This window comes from Cryptomeria japonica, chromosome 2 (assembly GCF_030272615.1).
Source record: "Cryptomeria japonica chromosome 2, Sugi_1.0, whole genome shotgun sequence".
In the NCBI taxonomy this organism is placed as follows: Eukaryota; Viridiplantae; Streptophyta; class Pinopsida; order Cupressales; family Cupressaceae; genus Cryptomeria; species Cryptomeria japonica.
In genome coordinates, this window is record NC_081406.1 from 165725284 (window position 1) to 165747823 (window position 22540).

A 22540-nucleotide genomic window follows, 5' to 3' on the forward strand; every position below is an offset into this window, starting at 1 on the left:
ACTAACACTAACGGTTTTCGTGTCTTTTGTGTTGTTTATCATTTGCTAACCTTGTGCCATTTAGGAGGGCATCACATTGTATAAGGATGTTAGCAATAAATTATGCATCCTTCACTTGTCCCTCACAATCCACAGCTTTTAGAAACATTGCCCCTTTAGGGCACACTGCAATTACATTAATTAATGGCCGATTTTTGGTATCCTTCCATCTATTTGAAATGATGGACACCCCTATTTGTTTCCATGAATTTCTAATGGGAGCCAATGCATTGTCTATGTTTTTTACCTCCTTTTCTAGTAAGGTGCTACCCACCTTCTCATAACCTGGCCCTATGTACCCTTGTGGAGCCTCATTTACCTTTCTCAACATATCTTGCCAATATGGTGATTGTACCACATTAAATGACAAACTGTTTGCATATAGACATCTTCCAACAGATTGATCTGCAATCTCTCTAGCATCATTCTTAAATGCTCTCTCTAATGGTCCCTTGCTTCTCTTCACAATAATAGGTTCTTCACTAATTGGGTCCAAGAATGGGTGGCTCTCTACCACGATATCAAAAAAATTGCTATAAGATGGAGAAGTAGGGGGCCTCTTTGATCTACTTCCTCTTCCTGTCAACAAAGGATGGTTTGAGGCACGACAAACTCTTGCATCTGCTTCCCCTTGCTCTCTAATATATCCTGCTATTTCTTGAGGTGATATCCCATTTCCATCCTTTCCTAGACATGGTTTGATTCTTTGTTGGGGAATGGCACAAAAATGTGCTTTGACATGACTGTAGGAGCTTGTTTTTTTCACACTACAAAAGTTGCATATCCAATTAAATATTCCACCACCTTTTACTTGGTCTATTATTTTGACATATTTCCATAAAGGTGAATTTGGGTCAGTTTTGAAAGTTCGTTGAGGAGTAGAGCTTTGAGGAGTAAAGCTAATAGTCGTTGCCATTATGATTTCTACAACAAATTAAAAAATAATTATTAATATTTAATATTAAACAATAGATTATAAATGTTAAATATATAAAATTAAATTTAATAATTTATTTAAAATGAAAGTGAAATTATTATAATTATGAAAGTAATAACAACATTTAATTATTTAAATTTTTACAAACTTCTAAATTACACAATAAGTAATTAAAATATACCTATTTAAAATAAATTAAATAATAATACTACAAATTAAAATTAAATATCATTTTGATTTGTATTTACTATTATTTAATTATTATTATTTTAAATATGAATAGTTTTTAAAAAATTATTATAGTTTGTTTAATAGTTTGTTAAATGAAAACAAACAAACTAATAAAAATATAATTTTTCATTTTTAAATAATAAAACTATTTTCAATTTTGCTAGTTAATAATAATTATTATTATAAATATGAATATTTTTTTTTGCTAGTTAATAATAATTATTATTATAAATATGAATATTTTTAGTTTTATTATTTAAAAATGAAAAATTATATTTTTATTAGTTTGTTTGTTTTCACTTAGCAAACAATTTAACAAACTATTAAACAAACTATAATAAATTTTTTTAAAAACTATAATAAAATTTAACAAACTATGATACATTTTTTAACAAACTATAATAAATTTTTTAATACAAAATATGTTTTTGTACCTGCAGTGGAAGCCGAAAAGAATGGGGGTTGGTCGTCGGCTGTCGCCCTCCTATCGTGGCACCTCCTGTCTTGCCTCCTCTGTGCCGTCACGCCTCCCGTCACCTCCTTTGTGTCGTTGCGCCTCCTCTCACCTCTGTGTCGTCGCAGCGGAAAGAATGGTTCTATTTTTCAATTTTCCTTAGTATTTTTCATTGTGTGTGGCGTGGAAGGAATGGTTTCGCGTTTTTAACTTTTGGCTTTGCTTTAGAAACGTTAAACAACATGATTTGACCCATGAAAAAAACCCTCAAAATTTGTGATTGATGCGGATTCGTCAAAAAAACCCTATGGAATCGCCACGTCTACACCAGATGCGTCGGGATTTGTGACTCAAAAAGCGGATACGTTTTAGGAGGAAAAAATCAGTAGCCTGTCCAAATCCACAAGGATTCCAGGGCGAATCCGAATCCGATATGTATCCGGATTTGGGGGAAAAATGTGAAGTACCGGTAACTTAGTTTTTCATTGATGGTGGAGTTTCCAACCTACTTAATTTTCAAAACTTAGATCAAAACGTTAGTCTATATCATTATAGTGTCCTGATTTTTGGAATAGCCTATAACTGCCACCCATATTAACTTATTTGAAGTACACACATAATTCATTAGTTTGTCCTCCACTCATCATCAGTAGTATTGACGAATAGTTTAATATACCAATGAGAAAAATAGAGGAGAAAATAGGTTTGAAGCTTTACGGGTTAAAGATAATTTAAAAGATGGAAAATAAAAAAATGATTTTTTTAGATTAAAGGCAACATAAATTATTATTATTATTAATTTAAATTTTGGAATAGTTTATAAACATATAAACAAAAGCTACATTCGAGATTAAATTTAAAAGGAATAAGAGAAAATGAAGTTTCTTGAAAAATTATTAGATTTATATTGTTATATCTTTTTAGAAATTATAATATATAATTAGTTTATGCGTATTTTGTTTATATTAAAAGGATTTTTATTTAATAATAAATATTTAAGCAATTTATATTACACACAAGTTAATAAAAGAAAAAGAATATTTACTGAAGGTTTTCTTACTAGTTCTTTCCTTTCAGTGCTCTTTGAACCAGACACATGTAAAAAAAAAATTAAAAAAATTTATTAATATATTTCAGTGGTTTCATCCACTTTTATCAAAAAAAAAGAAAACAGGAAAAAAATATTTCTTGATATTTATATTTATTAATTTTTTATTTTCTTTTTTAAAATTTGACTTGTTCTTCATTACTCTCTCTCTCTTGTCATTGTCATCTTCTTTCACTCTCACTCTTGTCCCCTCTAGCTCTATCTCTATCACCAAATATCTCCTTCCCCCTCTCTAGTTATATCTCATTCTCTCTTAGCTCTTTGTTCTCTCTCTCTCTCTCTCTCTCTCTCTCTCTCTCTCTCTCTCTCTCTCTCTTGTTATTATCTTCAAGGATTTCACTCACTCTTGTCCCCTTTATCTCTATGATCTCTATCCTCAAATATCTCCCTCCCCCTCTCTAGTTATATCTCATTATCTCTAACTCTGTTTTATTCAATCCATCTCTCTCTCTCTCTCTCTCTAGAACCTATCACTCTATCTCTCTCCCTATCTCTATTTCTTTCCCCATCCCTCTATGGGTAAGTGCTAGTTCTATAGCAATTGTTTTTAGATACATGGTTCATCAATATCTGAACTCTCCTATAACAATTCTGGGGTGTCCGGTACAAAAATGACTCACACTCAAACATTTTAAAAAATTGCCCAAAATACTGATGCCCATTTACATTAGCACACTTCTTGACTTCACCTGCAACATTAGTAATCTTCATAATTTTCAACACGTGATTTTGGATTGGCCTCTTTTCAACAGCCATTCAAATATTATCAACAATTTGACAAGATTAAAATCTATGATCTTCTTCATGATCATATCTCACAGACAAAATTAGACAAAATTAGACAGACAAATTTTCTCACCTTCAAACAAAAAGCACTTAGTAATCTGTGATCTTCCTTATGGACCAGCGACCTTTCTTATTGCAATCTCCTTTCTTTCTTGACAATGACCATCAACTTCTTTCGATGGTGGAAACGTTTTCTCTTTCTTTTAGATAACACATTCTTCGACAATTGGCTTTCACTTTGCGCACAACTTTCACCAATGGTTGCAACAATATGGTTTTTGTTTCTTTGGTAGTGATGATTTTTCTTTAAATTATTGGCTATTGTACTATGTCCAGTAGCACAACTTCCAAAGCAATTAACACAAAATGACTAACCACAAGATCCTTTTGCCATTTTCCAAGAATAATAATTTTATCAACAAACAAATATCACCTTTCGTTGGACGAATATCTGAAACAACTCCATCTTCTCTTATATCACTTGCAATCACATGACACTAGCAAACATGATCAACTTTACACAACATTCTGGATCAACACTTCAGCAATCTGTCCTCCATATAGTGAATTTACCTAGCAATCTCTCCTCTAGTAGATTTACCTTCCATAGATATGCAGTCCAATGATTTTTTCTAGTGGTGTCTCCTCTCTTCTTTAACACCCAACAAAATTTTCTAACCACGAATTGGCTTCATTAAACAAGAACAATCTGCCTTCAAGAAACACAAACACATAGCACAAAACATGTGCTACTTAAAAAAAAATGATCTCCACATTAAAGTCTTCTCAAATTGAGAGCATCTATCTTATTTAATCCAACACTTATCTCAAATCACCAGAATTTCAGCCAAAATACTACACCAAGTTCACAATCTTTCCACTTTCCACATCAAAACAGAGTAATCAATAAGAACCCCATAACAGAGTCCACACCAAAAATTACAATAAAGAACTAAATTTCTCACAAGAAACACGTTAAAAAGCTTCACTTATCTCCACACTTGGGCAGCGGTGAGACTTACAACGATCTATTTCTTTTATCTCTTCACAGTTATGACCTTTCTTCTTTCCTTCAGCATCTCCTTTCAGTCTGAAAGGATTTTTTAAACACGGTTTTCAATCTCCTTGAGCAGATTGCACTCTTGCCTTTTCTATTGGCAGGGATCATTTCCTTCAAGATCTCGCTTTTATGAAACACGTGGATGATCTTGCAAACTGCAACAAATCATTTTTGTTAATCTTCTAGCTGGTGGATTTACATCAGCAGGAGAATCTCCAATGAACAGAAATTTCTTTTGGCCAGCTATTTCTACAAACTTTGACTGGTAACTAGTTTTCCTCAAGTGTTGAACACTCCTCACACTCCCTCAAGCCCTTCTAGCTTACACTTCACCACATTCGTCTAGCTCTCCAGGTAGGATCATCTACCCTCTGATACCATGATAAAACATGGATCGGAGGAGAAGCTCAAATATCAACTCTGAGTTTATCTTCTCATTGATACAATATATAGAACAATACCTAATGGATCTTTTGATCACTTCAGGATAAGGTTGGACAGATCGAGAAAAGTTGCCCAGATCAAGAAGATAAGATAAGGCCCAAGTTAATGCATCATTACTAGATGCTCTGCAGAAGACAGTGTGGGGTCATCAGTCAAAACATAATTAATTTACATATTCTAACATCAACTAGATACTGCAAGGCAACGCAATGTGGAGGTGCAACAACCAGATCGGAAATTATGATCTTCTAAATAAGCTTCTAATCGTTGTAGCCGGTGGCCATGCTTCTACTCGGTTGGAAACCAAGGCAGAAACTGTTATGTTGTTGGGAAAGAGTTTATTAGATTGCGGAGCTCAGCTTCGATAAGTCTATTTAATATAACGGTCACTACAACCCTAGAACATGCTGTAAGGTGTATTGAAGGTGATGATATGTCCACGTTTTTTTGAAGAATGGCCTGTAATGAATTCCTACAAAGATTGAACTGCAACAAAATTAGTTATTATTCAAATGCTTGCTTTGAGGTTGAAACAAAAAATTATAAATGCTTTTGACTTACCCACCAAAGGGTATTTAGTGTGAGGAACTGTTCATTATCATTTTCATAAATCAAATTAATAATTTCTTGGCTCAACCCTTTATGACAAAAACATCTTGTAATTTTGGTATTGCTACTTCTTCCATATATATCAACAAAGATTTTTTAGGTTTTGAAAAATATTTGATGACACAAAAATCTCCTAACTCTACCTCGTAATGATGAACAAAACTTTTCCAACATTGTCGAAATACTCATCTCTTATTTTCAACAGAATGAGACATTCCACTCCTGCCCACATGGGCCTTGCAAAACCACTTGTTCAGTTTTGCAGGGACTTCCTCCTCCTTCAAAGTTATGCTGGGTGATTTTGAAGTATAATTGGTAAACTCTCAAAATGAACAAGTCGTTTTGCAAGGCTTATGTGGGCAGAGTGGAATGTTGACTCTTTGTGAAAATAACAGATAGGTATTTCGAAGAGTTGGAAAAGTTGTATCTGTCATTATGGGGTAGAGTTAGGAGATTTTTGTGTCATCAAACATTTTTCAAAATCTAAAAATTTCTTTGTTGAAATATATGGAAAAAATGACACTATCAAAATTACAAAATGTTTTTGTCATAAAGGGTGTAGTTCAACCCAGAAAATTATTGACTTGAGGTAAAGATCTTGTAGATCACAATGAAGAAGGTCCGAAGTTTAATAGAGAGAACTATAGGATATGGAGTGACAAAATGAAAATTTATATCAAGAGTCTTGGAAATTAATATCGATGAGACATTGCTGGGTCTCATCGATACCTTTTGAATTCGGATCGATGAGACATTGCTGGGTCTCATCGATATAAAAGAGCCATCGAAGGAAGGAAATGCCGATGAATTCCAGAAAGGACTCACTGAAGATAATAACTTCATCGACAAAAGATATCGAAGAAAGTAGAGAGGGTCTTCATCGACGAGAAAAGTTCTTGAGGAAATAATACTATTGATGCAACATAAAAAGGACCCACCGAAAGGAGCATTTTCATTGAAAGAATAATATTGATCAGACAAAAGGAAGCTACATCGATAAAAGATATCGATGAGGATATAGGTTTCAAGGAGGTTAAAAGGCATGTTCTCGATATGCGTGGTTTTGCCGATGTAACTTTATTGATGAAGAACGATAAGGGAAAATAAAGAAAAACTTCGGTGAGATAATAGACTTATTCATTGACGGGGCATAGTGATCGATGAAAGAAGTATTTCGATGGAAAAATCAAGGAGGACACCGAAGCCCAAGGTTTCTTTGACATAAGACCCCATGGATATCAGATATGTTTCGATGAGGAGACAACCATACTGATCGAATACAGTATTTCGATGAAGGGAAAAAATACTTGATCGAAGTAATATTCGAAACAAAAGTATTGTCGATAGAAATAAAGAGATCGATGGACTAAAGAAACAAATGATCGAAAGACATATCCTCATCGAAATGATTATTGATTGCCACGCGGAAAATCGGAAACAAATCCAAGGGAAGGTCACATCGCCATTAAATTCAAATGTGTGCCCGAGTGACCATTGTCCAAACCGCCATTACTGACTGATTAAATACACCATAAGTAGTGGATCAACATCAAAAAACACAGCATTAAGGAATTCACAGGTGATGAACTGAAAGCAGGAATTGGGCGAATTCACAGATAAAGCTTAGTAATTCCAAGTAAGTTGTTTGCACACAAACCTCTTTTTTAAAATTCAATTCGAATCATCATCTAAAACTAATAAGACCAGAAAGAGAAAAGAACCTATCGTCGCAGAAGAAAAACCTAAAAGACAGAAAAGGGAAGGGCGTTCTTTGGCCTAGGACCTGATTGACCAGTGCCCATCATCCAGTTTGAGGTCCAAGAAGATTAGAGCTGATGAGGAAGGCCTGAAGGTCCAAGAAGATTGCCAAGAGCTTCAACCTACAAGAAGATGATCCCCGAGCCAAAGAATCCCTCAAAATGCCTTCAAATGAGAGAGATATAGGCTCTAGAAGGAAAGCCGATGTTAGTGGGCGCATGTAGAGGTGTTACAACTCCTTCTAAGCACAGGTGTAACACTCAAACAACCACCTACATACAATTAGATTCGTGGGTTGCTAGCACACCACACAAACATCTTTGCATCGCGCTAGTATCTCGAGGATGAGAATTCAATAAAGTTGGTAAGATTATAGTCTGGAGCTGACAAAGTGATTAGGTGGACAAAGAGATAAAAGTGATAGAACACAACCTTTGATGATGTGGAGGAAGGTGCCATTTGTTTGTGCTAAATTGTACGAGGTGCGATTTTTGCTATTACAAGGGTTTAGCATATAGGCTTTAAGGCATATGATTGAGGGTTCAAGCTTTAGCATATAAGTTTCAAGGCCTAGGGTTGAGGTATGAGGTTTAACGTTGGGGCTATAGGGTATAGTGTATATGCTTGAGGGTATAGAGTTTAGGGTTGAGTGTATAGGTTTGAGGTTTAGCATATAGGCTTTTTACGATTAATAATTATTTTAGATTAATTACAATAATAAAGTAAGTAATAATTTCTTGAAATATTTGTACATCATAAGAATAATTGTTAGTAGGATAGGGAGAGGGCAACAATGGGCTAAGTTAATTTTGTGGTTATATAATTAATAAATGGAAAAAAAATACGATATGGACTATTATCTAATTGTAATCAAGAGTTGGAGTTGCAATTCCATCACTCAACTCATCACATTAATGTATTTAATGAGAGGTGTCCTTAAAAAAATTGTTTAGAGATTTGAACGAGATTTCATGCTTGAGATTCTTACTAAGTAATAAAAAATATCATTTACTATTAGAACGTCATATATTATTATTTAAAATATTACTTATATACAACTAAAATGATTTCAATATCATTTAGTGATTATAAATCTTATTTTATCTTTGTTGAATAACTTAATAATAAAACATTATACATCTTTGTGATCAATATTATACAAATACATCAATACTTCTAAATATAATATATATCTAACTCCATTTTTATAAACATAATATTATAAGGGAAGCATACCAATAGCCATTATTGCTAACTTTGTGCCCACAAATTCTAAACGGTACATCAGATTTTGATGATTTATTTGGGTTGTCTCTGCATGCGACTGAACAACCTATAGCTATTGTTTTGGCTTCTAGGTAGTAATGATGCATGTTGTGGGATTCATTATGTGCATAGGGGTCAAAAAATACAATTTTCAAAGTGACACCCAATAACTGTGCACTTGAAATCGCCAATACTCATGCACAAATGCCCCAGTAGTCGTGTGCTACGGGTACCAATAAAAGTACACAAATAGACCAATTATGATCTATAAAAGCTAAAAAATGATCAACTATTGATATATTTGTAATTTATTAACAAAATTTAATTTATTTATTTTTAATTTCTTTTAAATTTGTAATTGAAAAATTGAATAAAAGAGTGAAAGGTTATTGGAAGATGAAGGGGTGCTCTTCCCCTATTATAGGTTAGCATAAACCTTTTGTTGCTTTATGCTTTCTAGATGAGCGGTCAGAATTGGTTCGATGGTCTTGCAACTGTTGTGGACACCATTTCAACCTTTGATCAATTAATCATTTTGATTATTAATCTTTAGATCTTTGAGATGAGCTCCTCTGTCTTTGTCTCTCACTATGTCAATCTATTTATCTCTCCTTCTTTGTATCCCTATCTCTTCATCTATCCTTATCACCCTCTCTTTTTATGCCTTTGTATTTCCCTCCCTCCCTTTCTCTCCCACTCTATCCATTTATATCTATTTATACATGATTTAAATTATAATATAATAATATATTAATATTATAATTATGTTCACCATCTATATATTAGGATTATATAACGTAATTATTAGTATATACAAATTAAAAATGTATATTATTAATAATATAATATAAGAGGTGTGGATACTATAGTTACATTTGTATTTAGTACAATCTATCTATAATTAAGAATAAATATATCAATGTTAGTATTCTTATATCCTTATAATAATAATAATATACTACAATTACATTAATAATAAACATAATGATGATATATAATAATTAATTCACTATATTTCTTCCTCGCTATATTAAAGATAATAATAACAATTATAGCATACCTATGTATATATCTGCACATATGAATCACCTCTTTATATATTAGTTCCTATATCTTTATCTTTTATCTTTTCATACTTTTTTTGTCATTTTTTAAAATTGCATATAGAAAAGCGTTCATAGGAATCACATTGGACAACTCCACATTAGTAAAACATATCATTTTCGATAATGGGACTGTCCACATATGGCAATATGTGTATGGGAACCATGATAATAATTTGGAGCATGTCCTATGTGAATAAATAAACAAGGATATATATTTTTTTATTAATGAATTTATAAGCATTTTAAAAAAAATTAAATAATAATATAGATCATGTTTTATGATTTGTCATTTGATGAGTTCATACATACTGAGTAGAAATAGTTTATTAGTTTGTTAAAATTATGACCATTGATCCAAAGATTTATCAAAGGTATACCCACCATACTAGGTGTGAACCTATGTCAACATCTTTGTTGATGTGTTAGTTATAAATTGGTTCATGCATCTTGACATGTATATTCTCATATACTTACAAGATTTAAATATCATGTCCCTAGCTATCTCATATCTATCTCTCTTTCTCTATGTCTAATTCTTTATCACTCATATCTTAATCTCTCTCTATCTATATCTCCTCATATCCTACTATATCTATCTATCACTCTAGTTTTATATCTCCATTTCTTTCTTACATCTCTCCTTCTATCTCTATCTCATTATCTTTCCATCTCTCTCTCTACACCTATATCTCTCCCTTTCTCTATATATCACTTCCTACATCTATCTTTATCTTTCTATCTCTCCCTCTCTCATTCTCTCATTCTCTCCCTCTCTCCCTCTATATATTTATATCCTTCATCTATATCTACCCCTCTCCTCTCTCTCTTCCTCTCTCCATCTCTATGTTCCTCTCTATCTCTATCTTGGTACTCCTCTATATCTCCCTCTCTCCTTATTGCAAACATAACATGAGCGTATTGGTAATGGATCTTGATTACGTTCTTGATTCAATTATTTTTTTTCAATCATGGTAGGATCCATGTAAGTGGATGTATAATTGATTTGAAGCTATTACTTATCTATTGAGACTTTTGTTAAATGGCCTACCATGAGACTTTTGTTAAATTGCCTACCAATTGTTCTCATGCATTGCATAAATGTATGCAAAAAATAGAACCACTTTTTTTTGAATTGACCTCCCACACCATTTCGGCGTACCATGAGATCGCATCTCTTTGCGACATTTCTTTGAAAATCCTTATTGCCTCTCTAAATTTACCATTTTGTGCATAACCCATAATCATTGCAGTCCATAAGACTACATTCTTTTGGGGAATTTTGTCAAATAGTTCATGTGCTTCACATATTCTTCCACATTTTGCATACATATCAACCAAGGCATTTGTAACTACATCTGATAAAATCCCCCTTTCATCATGTTTGGTGGATGTCCGTGCCCTATCCAAAGCTGACCTTAATTTGGCATAGGATGGAAAAGGTAAAATGATCAGGTTGGACACCCATTCGTTGCATTTGATGAAACCATATCAATGCCTCCTGCAATTTATGGTATTCTATAAAATGGCATCTCGTTTAGTGATGTCACCAAACACTCTACGAGCACCCACCTAGCTACCACACTTGACATACATGTTGATAAGCTTGTTTTGGAAAACTATAGCTATAGCAAAACCAAATTGCATATGGTAATTTAGGAGTGGATTTCCTTACCCTCTGAAAGGGATTTCTTGGAAACGCAAGCCTCCAATAGTTGAAGATATGCATATCAAGTAGATATATATACAAAACAAATTGAAGGAAAATAGGTAAAATTTACTAAATAAAGTGTGGCGGCTTGTGTACCTTCAATTTCAGCATTTAATCAGCGACTAAATTATAGTGTTTACTTCTAAAAAACTACATTGAAATAATTTTTAAAATTTTTGTTAAAATTATAAACACTATAATTTGATAAAAGAATATAAATTTTATTAGTTTACATCATTTCAAAATTCAAAATACATATTTCACTTTCTATTAATTTAATTTAAAAAGTTGAATCAACATCGGCCCTTTCCTTTATAAAAGTGTGACATAGCTTTGTACTTTTACCTTGGGAGGAACAAAGGGTGTCGACATAGGCTGTGAAATAAGAGCAAGCGGTGAATAACATAAGAGGATCACTTCCCTTTTGCATATTGAGAGGGCCAAGGGATATCAGCAGCCACAACGAAGAATTGTCACATCACGCAAATAGCAGCGAGGACAAAAACAAAAACAAACGGTGAGAGTTATAAATTTAAACATAAGGACAATATTAAAATCTAATTTTCGTACATGATGGTAATCTAATTTTCCGCGACGACTAAATCAACTAAAAAAATGAATAAACTAGGGGAAAGGACCCAGTAGTTGTGCACCCTAACTTCGTGCTTCTCAAAATCTTACGTGGAAATTTCAAATCTCTGATTTTTTTACAGCAACTTACTTGGCAAGTCCCCTGCCTATAACAAAGGTCTCAGGGCCACATCATCAAATATGATGCCAAATCAGCATGCTTTTTGTCAAGGTGTCCAAAAAGCCCCCCCAAAAAGTGAGACCAATAGGTGTGCAAAAGGGCTCCAATACTTGTGCAGCTAATGTGGCATGACATGATTGGTTATTTTTCACAACAAATGGTATATTTCATTCAATTAATGGTACTTATCATACAACTATTGGTGCAATGTTATACAAAGGTTGGACATTAAATCAGCAAGTATGGGGTATTAAATCAACAACTTCTCTCACAAGAATTGGAACACGCTCAACTACTGAGTCCTTTCCCTTATTATACATATTATTATTTTTTATGATAGAAAAAAGCAAACAAACTTAATTTAAATAGAAAAAACTTTATTTGTAAATAAACATCTAATTTAAAAAATTATTCTTAATTAATCTCCCCTTATTTTTTTTCTTCAAATAAATAAATAAATATTAAAGTAAGTGAATCTTTAACTTTCTTAATAAATTAAAACATAAAAATAATAATATAAGTGTAAAGGAATTAAATTTCTTAATAATTAAGAATACTAATAAAAGTGTAAAGGTATTTTTTTGTAATGGAAAGTAGAGAAGTCCCTTTTGCATTCCTTTAAAAACTAATCTCTGCAGGAAATAATTTGGTTGTCTTATAATTTTATTGCCACCGTAAAACAAAGCACGAGAACCCTAAAATAGTCTTCCTTTATCGACCCTAATTCGTGCATCATATTTCTTTTAAATGTTTATGAAATTGACAATTGCAAGAAGCTGCTTCGGTGTTCTCTTTTTGCCGGGCACAATCAAATTGATTAAATTTCACTGCTGGAATGTCCAGACTTTTTGCCGGATACGGTGGATGAGAAATTCCAACCATGTACGCATGAGATATGAGAAAACAGCGAACGGAACCCCATTCACCTTCCTTGATATGCGCGCATTTTGTAATGCATCGAGACAAGTAAAAGTTACCGTGCAAGATTGGCGGAAAAGTATTTCAAACAAAATAAAAAAAAAATGAAAATCGATCGATGAACCTAGACACCTCAATCGACACCTCAATCGTCTTGCACGCCTTTAGATAAATATAAATCATTGATTTTATTTTTTTAGATCGTCCATTTCATAGAAAGAGATGCCTTTGCGTAATAAAAGGAATGCAGCGACCTTTCACAAGAAAATAAATCTTTCGTATGAAATTTTCTTTTCGTTTCGTTTTTCAGATTTAAATTTTAAACATTACTGTGTTTGGCAGGTAGTGTAAAATTAAAGGTAGTATAAGAAAAAGCTTATCGTTTCGATTTAAAAATTGGAAAAAGAAATGTTTATTCCAGATGGAGAACTTGCTTTTAGAATTGTCAGCAAAGTTGAGTCAGCCACTATAGCCCATTCTTTATCAAAAGGAATATTCCATGTGTTGTCCTGTCAGTCATATTTCAATAATTTAATTCCTTACAACACGGAAATACAGTCAATATACGAAGTCCTATATCTTGTCTGTCATGTCATATTTCAATAATTTACAACACGGAAATACAGTCAATATATTAAGTCTTATATATTGTCTGCTTTTTCTCTTGGTGTTCAATTGATTTCACATTGACTAACATGTTGCTCGTTGTACACTATCGATTTTGCAATTAACAGCTGCGATTGACTAATCTGTCTCTTACGAAAAATCTGTTTTAAAACCAGAATAACCGCAGCCTTAATTAGAACCAGAATAGCCCCAGCCTCAATTAAAGCCATCCACAGTCATTTTTTGTTTTAGTCCTCCTCATTTATGAGATATGCGTTTAACATTTCGTTTGGTAACAGATCCCCAAATTCTTACGGGATTTATATCATAATTTGTTTCCTTCCGAGTTTCGTATGTGTTGAATAGAAATTGACTTGCTGGGTAAAATTCAAGCTTGCTAACGGGGTTGTCCCTTTCTTTCTGAGAAGCAATGGAAACAATTCTTATTCTTGAGAAAAAGATGGAAGAGGTTTTGGGAGTCGGTATAATTGTCACAAGGTCTGTTCTGAACGGAAGGGTATTCAGAACAGATTTTTGCAAGTACGTGATTTTGGCATTGCCACTAAGACTGTTTACTCCACTACAGGCTTGAAGATTGTATGAATCTTTACTCTTTTCTGTAGAACGTTAACATGATTTATCTTACATACGCTGTGAAATTTAGCGCTTTTGAGTTATTTAGAAGGGAGTTGGAGGAATATCAGATCGATATCTTCCCACTCGGAGGCTGTTGAAATGATTCTTATGTATTTGATTATCTTACTTGTACAAGTGAAAATTATAACTTTTTATATTAACAAACTTCATTTGTCTTGATTAGTTGGACTGATCAGGTTCAAAGCGGTATCATTTGAGAAGAAAAGGTACGCAAAATGTGTTCTCTTTGTATCTTCTTTTCTGCAGTTCTCCTGTTATTCTTTCATGTGTTACAGTTTTGATCAATTAAAAAAATGTGTTTCTACATCATTTCCATCTTTATTTTTTAACTATCTACTACGAAATTTCGCTTTCTAGCATGATTTAAGTATACTTTGTAGGCTTTCCTTGGGATTTTCCCGTTGGAAAAATCCACAAGTTTTTCTTTGCGATTTTCCAGCGTGCAAAATTCATTGAGAGGAGCCTTCCTACAATTATAATTGTCTTTTAAGACAAATGTGCCGCCAGTATTCCTTGTTAATTTTAATCTGTAAATTTTAGGGCATACTAACAACGTTCTTCAATATTCTAAGCAAATGTTTTGTAGCCTAACTGCTCATAATGAAGTAAGCTTTATGAAAACCCCACCTGCTCTAACGAAATTCAAGATTGCTCTTTCTGATCTCAAGGATAACTAAGATTACTCAATCATCACATCGGTAAAAGCCTATTAAACAGATCTCTAAAATGGTTAGAGAAAATTATGTAACCTAAGATCCTTCTAACAATGCTATCCTGCTTCGTGAATGATTTTGACAATTAGCCAACTTTTACATTGTGTTTGATAAAGTAGAAATAGAAATCAAATAATATATTGCAATTTTTTTTTTATGGTAATTGGTTTTGAATTTTTTATTAATATTTATGATTTTAAACCTGACTTGAATTAGTTGGGGCTACAATAGAAAGCCACCTCTTAAAAGCACATATATTTATATATTGAGACTCATTAAGAGGTCTTGTCATTACATCTTCATTTTTTATTTTTTATATTACTTTAGTATGCAATTGGAGGAGCATTTTGCAATGCTCTTCTTTCTGTAATATTTTATCCCTCCTCCCCTTCACAACAGTCCATCACTTCTCCTGATCCTCTTCATCCATCACCTCTTGTGAATTAGTGTGCTGATTCATCTTAGTGGAGGCTTTTTTTTCCTTTCTCTCCATGCACTTAGGTTTTAGGTTTATCCAGTTTCTCCATCTCCATTTCAGCAATACCTCTTTCCACCAAGATGCCTATTTGTCAGATTTCTGCTAGGTATAAACAACAACAACAACATGCTTTGTTTGAAAGCATCTTCAACATCGAAATGAGATCCCTTTGTAATTCAAAGGTTGAATCCAACAATCTTTAGCCAATTTCAATGATACCATCTTTGGGAGTGCTTTTGTTGAATCGATTTCCACCAAAATGTGGGCATACAAAGTGTGTAAGAGATTTGAAGAGTATTCATTGATTGTCAAGAATCTACCCAAAGAACTACCTACTACAACAAAAAAAGAATTGAACCAATATTGCCAAGAAAGGTTTGGGAGCCTTATTCAGATTGGAATCTTATCAAAAAATTCAATTGCAAGTTTGAAAGTCAGATACCAGGATTTAAGCATCAATTAATACTTGTCCTCTGAGATCCACTTATAGTCACATAAAATCATATTTCCTACAAAAAAAAACATTGTGCACCATAATAGACTTGTATATCTCTATTCAATAAAGGGCCCTTGATTTTTGAAATGCATTTATATAAATCATTGAGGCTTAGCCAAAATCTTCTAAATATCCCTATCAAGCCCATTTTTGCATAATGCCTCTCATTTTCTATCATTTCGTTCTTTTTTTTTTAATCTAAAATTATCACTATAGAACTAGCATTCTAGTTTGGTCCAATTCCTCTCATTTTCTACCATTTCATTCTCCATTTTTTTTAATCTAAAATTATCACTATAGAACTGACATTCTAGTTTGCTCTTTCTAAGCCACCAACCTTGGGTTTATAGTCTTTAATGCATCCTTGTAAAATCATTGTCTATTCACACCTGCCACTTTCTTATTTTCCTCTCCCCATATGCCAGTCTAACCTTGCTTTCAGATGTCCCTCAACATATATTCCATGTTGGCATTAAACCTTCCCCTTTGCACGCCCTTTTTTATGGCTGCATACATTAAAATTGTTTGTGTGATTTCCCTCCAGAGGGATTCACCCTAATCCCCTTTTCCAGCTGTAAAATTTTAACTAAAACCACAAAAGATAGTATGATCTAGTTGAAAAAATAATAAAAATAAATCTTGTAGATTAACATAAGGAAAATTGAGGGCAAGAAGAATGAAAACCGTTTCTATTAACTTACAAAGAAGAAAATTACAAAACATAAAAAATCTATGAAAACTTTTATCTTCTGTAAAATAATTACAATCTCTAAAGGAGAAGAAGCTCTCCATACATTCTCCATCTGAAACTTTTCTTCGAGGATGCTTTCCAAGAGCACAATCTACACAAACTCCATTAGAAAATCTACAAGGGGCAAGTCTTTTACCATCCCATATTTGTTAAATTGTTGCATGTATCTAAGCATTAAATGATCATATCTTTCATGCCAAATTCTACTTTCATCATTTGCATGTGTTAGTGAAAAAGTGAGATCTAATTTAGCAACAAAAAAGTGAGATCTAATTTAGCAACAAGTTAGAATCTTTCATGTCAAATTCTACTTTCATCATTTGCATGTGTTAGTAAATTGTGTTAGTGAAAAAGTGAGATCTGATTTAGCAAAAGTTAGAACGTTCTCTGTAAAATAAAAGAACAAAATAAATATTGAAAACCAAATACAAAGGTCCCTTAAATATGGTGTTTTGAATTTAACTAAAATATTAAAAAAAAAAAATCTATGTACAACTGTACATAGAATTTGCTTATCTTGTCTATTAATCTTCACATGAAAATCTGTCTATCTTAGGTGTTCCCGTCCTTTGGAAATTTTTAAGAGTAGCTACAAGGCAAGATTTTTCAATACCAATAGTTGCAACCAAATCATTATGTGCCTAGTTGACATATGTAAGATAAATGTTGACATGTGTTCATTTGTGTCCATGTAATGAAATGGACATTTTTCATAAACTATTTATTTATTTTAATGATTAAAGATAAATTTTCATTAATTAAATTAAAATAATTATTTATAATTTTTTAAAAATTATCGTATAAATTTACTATTGATTATTTAAGTGGTTATCAATATTATAAAAGTCAATTGTGAAGACAAATGTAAAATAATTACTTACAATTTACTTTAAAATTTAAATATAAATTTATTATTGACAGTTTGATTAAAAAGTGTAAAATTTAAATAAAATGGTTATAATATTATAAAAGTAAATTGAATTTTTCTTCACAACAAAAAGACAAAAGGATGAACAAGTATACTATTTGAATGTTATTGGATATAATTACCAAGGAAAACTCTGTCAATGAGTGCAAGTTTGGATGCATTTAGAAAGGGTGATAGGTTGATGAAGAGGACATTCAAAATTATTGTCCTTTACTCAAGTAAAAAGTAGTTGCAATCATAGAGTGCAATTCCTTTGTTAGACAATGTACCATTCGTAGCAAATGGAATTTACAATTTTCCTGTTTTTATTTTTTATCATCAACATTCTTCATGTGGGCTGCGCCGCTCCTCCATTTTAAACTTAATCTCTGCATTAACAGCATCATTTTAAGTTTAACCAAAGCAATTTCTTGATGCAGTGAGAGAACCGTGTGGCGTGGAAAAATACAGATGAGATATTAGCAGATCCCATCTCACAAAGCTAACTACTGCAGTCATACTCCAGGTAGTAAATCTAAACGTTAGTTAAATTATTTTTAATTTTACTTCTTAAATATAATAACATTGAAAATTAGGCAGTTGGTGATTCTTTTTCTTTAGTCATCTTTTATCTCATACATGATTTGTTTTTTATCCAAATTTAGATTTAAGCGGGATTGTCTCAGCAAGGCGCCATGGAAAGCTGCTGTACGTCTGTAGAGATAGTAGATATGACTTTCAAAAAAGTTAAAAGAAGTTATTACAGTACTCCAAAGAGATGGCGTCTGGCTACTTTTGTAGAAGCCAGAGATGGGCTGGAGAGGATTAAGGAGCAAAATATTTTAAAGCAATGGGACAGAGTGCGTCTCCTGGACGGTTGGATACCTGGTCCGGGGTATAATTTTGAAATGGGAAATGACTTTTCAGGCTGTCTGGGCACTTAGCTTACCATCGTTATAGAAAATATTTCAAATTTATTTCCTTCTCATTGTATACAACAAATAGATTTGATTTTTGATTGGTGATATGTTTTTATTGTTACAATTAGGATGATAGATAGGATATTCTTAATTACATTCTAACTCCAATAAAACACACATTAACTTTAATCTTAATACATCCTAATTCTAATATAACACAGATTAAACTTTAATCATAATACTATTCCTAAGAATATCTCTAACCTTAATTTAAATCATAAGAACATAAATTCCAATCCTAATGAAACCTTAATGTTAACACTAACCCCAACAATAACTTAAGTTTTATCTACATCTTGTAATCAAATAATTTTATAAATTTTCAAATCAATTTTTATCTACATATTGATAATTTAAATATAATATTATTTTATTATATAATTATTTTTTTTGTTGGATAATAATAATATTTTATTGATAATTTTATTATATAATTCTTATGATATTACTATATATTAATTTATATTACATTATGATTATATCATCTTATATTATTAATATTCAAAATTTTTAAATATATGAAATTTTCATCAATTATTTTCCAAAATGCATATTTTTGAGTAAATATAATCCTTTAAGAATTTGCCCTGTACAAAAGCTATAATTCAGAAATTTTTGATTACGTTTTGGGGTAAAAATTTATACTAACATCTTTGAGCAAACAAATTTAGCTCTGATTTGATCCATCCTTATAAAGGCAATAAAATAAGAAGGTTTAACACGAAGCTTTTATGATTGAAGGATCTTTACGATTTAACAATCAAAATTAATAATAAAATTGATTCTTTAGTTGATTGGATTCTAAGATATTAAAAATCTTTTTATTTTTATTTTTAAGTTGATAGTTATTTATATCATAAAATATTGAATATAATATTTTCAAAATAAATAGTATACAAAATTTATAGAAATAATTAATAAAACAATTTTGAAATAAATAAAATAGTTCTAAATTGATATTTTTGAGAAATTTTAAAAAATATTTAAGATTTTTAACTACTTTTAATCAGCTTTAAAAATAATATTCATTCTATAATAAACAACTTAAAAAATTATAAATGAAGAATACTGATATTTTATGAAATTCAAACCATTTAAGGAGCTACGGAGTGTTAAAAGTGGGAAAACGAACGAATTTTGAAAAATTGGCCATATATCTATTTTCATATGATGCGACAATTAAAGAAACCTCACCATACGTCGAGAGACACTGATAAAAAATGGAAACGGTTTTAGTCCGTTTGAACGGGAAACACTGTGCTCCCATTGCGTATCTGTCAACAGGCCTACAGAGGGAGTATGTTTGATGGAAGGCTGAAAAATATTTCAATTCCTCCAACCCTTCGATGAAATGGTATAGTGGACGAAGATAGAGAAGATTTTTGTTCCAGTTATGAAAAGTATAGAGCTACCCAGGTGATTAACGTTATATGTGAGGAATTTCTTGAGGTACAATTCATATGGATTCGAACTTAGAATCTTTCATTTGTTGGTATGAAAGGTATGGAGATGATCTTAGTATGTCCAGGAACTCGGAAGTTCAGGTGATGGTGATTAAGATTATACCTGAGGAATTGATATACCTCATGGGCTTCTATCTATTGAGGTGCGGTTCATATGGATTTGCTGGGGTTCAAATTTAAAACTTTTTATTTGATGTTGAAATGTTTTTTTCACTGAATTATTGGCTTCTCTTCGATCAGGCTATTTGTTGATTTCTAACACCTTTATTAAACCACGCTATATATGAAGGAAGATAATTCACAGATACAGCAAAGAAACAGAGAAAAAACACACACAAGATTGTTTTATACACAAACAAATAGAATATCTTTATTCAACTCAAATACAGAGGTCTTTTTCTGTTGAATACAACTCAAAAACATGGAATCTCTATATAATATACGACCCTAAAAGAAAAGATTAAAGCTCCACTTATACTCCACTTATACTCCACTTATTGTTTCATGCATTATTCACCAAGCTTAAAGAGAATAAATTGATTGTCTGTGCATGACTGGCAGAAATAATGCTAAACGGTGGAACTGAAGTTAGGCGGTGGCAGACGAAGCTATGCCGTGGCTGACTAGACTGTAAATGGTGGAAACTATAAGTTTATATGGTGGAAGCCAAACCGGTGGTAACTGATGGCATACTGGAAGTTTAAGCAGCAGTGGTAGACTGAAGTTTGATAGTGATGGTAATGGGAACACTCCTAAACGGTTGAACTGAAGTTAGGCGGTGGCAGACGAAGCTCTGCCGTGGCTGACTAGACTGTAAATGGTGGAAACTATAAGCAGTGGTAAGCAGTGGTAGACTGAAGTTTGATAGTGATGGTAGTGGTAGACTGAATTTTTCAAACCTTCTCTTCTTTGAGAGAGTCAAACCAACTCTAAATCTGCTGATCTTTTCTCAATCACAATACCTATGTATTGTCTTTGTCCAACTGCTGCGACAGTTCTTCAAACCTTTAAAAGTTCAATTTGAATCTTCTTGCAAACTCACTATTTGTAGACGTCTTGCTAGACAATATTTTCCTTTCACATGAGCATTCAACCTTTTGATATTTTCTCTCATTCACATATGAACATTTATACCCAAACAAATTTTTGATCATATCTGTAACTGTTTGCCAACTTGATCCATGATTCCATCCACAATCTATTTTCATGTAAATTCTTTATTCCAACATGTCTTTTTAGAATGATTCTTCAGTCCGCATAGGGCACAAGGACGTAGATCAAAACAATTCATTGTTTTATGTCCTTCTCTATGACAATACGAACACTGAATTCTTTCAACTGATTCAATTGATTTTCTTGAACTTGAAATACTAGCAACTTCAAATCTATCTTTATTACAATATCCCAAACTTTCATACTTGGGTCTCATAACTAGGTTAATGGCCTCTTGAATTCCTTGCCCTTGTTTTCTTAATCCTCTCCCTTTATATCCCATTCCTGCATCATCTTTCAACCAACATTATTTTCAAAACAATGTTTGTCATTAATATCACAAATCACACTTGGAGATTTACACATATCCTTACCTTTAACTTGACCATCTTCACCTGAACAAACTTTAGGTACACCATCCATATTCAACTAAAGGACACAAATCAGTTGTATCACATGTGGCATCATGTACAAGAGGCTTTAGCCTTAGACTATAATTTACTTTTGCCGACAACTTGAAAAGTTCTTCTAGATCTTCATTCTTCTTTTAGACTTCATCAAACAAATTTATTTTTTCCTTCAATTCTCTATTTTCTTGTACAAGAATATCATTTTCACATAATTGCTCATAAATAAATATCTTTTCTCAACTACTTTATATTTTCTATCAATTCTGAAGTACACTTTTTAACTTTCAACAATTCTTCTTTCAATAGATCCTTCTCACACATTACACTTACATATTCTCTTTTCATCTTTTTACGTAATTTTCCCATCTAGATAAATAATTTCTTCACACAAATAAATTACCTAATATTAGTGTTTTGCTTCCTTTGAATTTGTTAACACTTATCGTCTTATTTCTCTTCTACAAGCTTGTTTCTTTGGCTTCATAAATATCTCCAAATAATTATTCTTTGTAACGCATATTCACTTTTTCTTGGTTATTTTTACATCAAATAAAGAACTGTGATTCCTTTAAATCCTTCCTTATCTTTGATAGGGGTGGCTTAACTGTTGGATTTCTTCTTACCGTACAAATAAACAAACAAAACACAATGACGCTTGTTGGCTTAGGTGATTTTCTTTGTTGCTAAATACA

At 32.1% G+C, this 22540-nt stretch overlaps 1 long non-coding RNA gene across 1 annotated transcript in view; it reads left to right on the top strand.

Moving 5' to 3' along the window:
- LOC131873608 (uncharacterized) overlaps window positions 1-18808 on the top strand; it is a 50162-nt gene extending 31354 nt beyond the window's left edge. The window contains exons 4-6 of the long non-coding RNA XR_009371507.1: window positions 14602-14644; window positions 18224-18309; window positions 18449-18808. This is a non-coding gene — a long non-coding RNA (uncharacterized LOC131873608). The remainder of the gene's footprint in view (window positions 1-14601; window positions 14645-18223; window positions 18310-18448) is intronic.
- Window positions 18809-22540: the final 3732 nt, after the last annotated feature.